Below are 265 nucleotides of genomic sequence, written 5' to 3'. Positions count from 1 at the left end.
GGGGGGTCCCCCATGGCTCCCATCTGCACTGTCACAAGGACTCAGGGGTCCCCCCCCTCTATACTCACTGGCAGCCTGAGCGTAAATCCCTCCTTTCCCACCTGCGGGAAGAAAACATCCCGTGAGAGACCAGGAAGGAGGCAGGGCCATGAGGTCCTAAAGGAAGGCCCAGTCCTGGGCCCCAGAGAAGTTTCCAGAACCCTGTGTGTAGACCCAGGGCAGGACCAGGAACTCTGAGGGAAGTGCATGTGAAGGGACTGGACCC

At 60.4% G+C, this 265-nt stretch overlaps 1 long non-coding RNA gene across 1 annotated transcript in view; it reads right to left on the bottom strand.

Moving 5' to 3' along the window:
• Positions 1–10: 10 nt before the first annotated feature.
• The window catches only part of LOC107182636, a 728-nt gene continuing 473 nt past the window's right edge, over positions 11–265 (bottom strand). The window contains exon 3 of the long non-coding RNA XR_001513366.1: positions 11–101. This is a non-coding gene — a long non-coding RNA (uncharacterized LOC107182636). The remainder of the gene's footprint in view (positions 102–265) is intronic.

The sequence above is a fragment of the Myotis davidii genome, unplaced genomic scaffold, assembly GCF_000327345.1.
Source record: "Myotis davidii unplaced genomic scaffold, ASM32734v1 scaffold8591, whole genome shotgun sequence".
Taxonomy (NCBI): Eukaryota; Metazoa; Chordata; class Mammalia; order Chiroptera; family Vespertilionidae; genus Myotis; species Myotis davidii.
The sequence above is the reverse complement of the archived record's forward strand: the minus strand, read 5'-3'. Positions and strand labels throughout refer to the sequence as shown.